Source organism: Brienomyrus brachyistius, chromosome 5, assembly GCF_023856365.1.
Source record: "Brienomyrus brachyistius isolate T26 chromosome 5, BBRACH_0.4, whole genome shotgun sequence".
NCBI lineage: Eukaryota > Metazoa > Chordata > Actinopteri > Osteoglossiformes > Mormyridae > Brienomyrus > Brienomyrus brachyistius.
This window is the reverse complement of record NC_064537.1, coordinates 24,501,322-24,502,295: the sequence shown is the minus strand read 5'-3', so window position 1 is coordinate 24,502,295 and position 974 is coordinate 24,501,322.

The window sequence follows — 974 nt, the reverse complement described above, 5'->3', positions numbered from 1 at the left end:
AAATGTATGAGGGTTACAGTAACTTATGAAACCATTACATATAGAAATATCTTTAAAAAACCCCCCACCAGTCCAACACCATTTAACAGGGGTACTTTTTGGTCCCAGTTTCTGTGAGCTTTATTCTCTTGGCTGTAGATCACTTCCTACAAGCTGTTAATTCCCCAGATTTATTTAGCAAAGAACAAAATATTCCTGCCAAAGCAAACATCTAAGTCAAACATAAAGTAAACACTGTTCTTATAAAATACCTGATATTGAACTATAATAACTGATGTATTAATTATAATATGAATGTACTAGCTAACAGCAGCTGTAGATCACGCCATCACGCTAAATCCTGTATTTAGCTACAAGTAACTGCAGTAGTTTCAGCATTGGAAAAAAAAACACTTTAATGTAACAGAATTTGCTGGAAAGGGCCCTGTTCCTGTGTTTTTTAACATATTAACTGAACTGGATCCTGCGCTTTATACCGCATTTTTTGTGTATAACGTACTGGATGGAAACAAATGCATGTAGACAGCCAGCAGTCAAGGGCAGAGAGAGACCTCACGCAAGGTTTGAGCCTCATATTGTCATTGGCAGCAACAATACATGGTGAAACATCTGTTTAGCTGCTTGGAGGGCCACCTGTCATATACAGTCAACCTTAACATGTTGGCAAACACTACTGTTACTTCGGTGGCAGACTTTAAAATGCTGTCGAAATGCAAATACACATGTACAACTAGGAAGCAACTGTCAGTGAAGGCAGCAACGTTAGAGATTCTGCAGACAGCTGCTTCTGAAGGAGAAATCTGATTAATAATGGATATCCTGGGAACATCCAAAGATGGGATCGGTGAATCCAAAGCGTACTTTCACACAGAAAGTTTGCAAGATATAACTGCAGGGGCCTCTTGATCTAAAACAGAGAGTGAATTCTCGTAACACGATATTATAAAAAGTTTGGGGGAGGCAAAACTCACTTT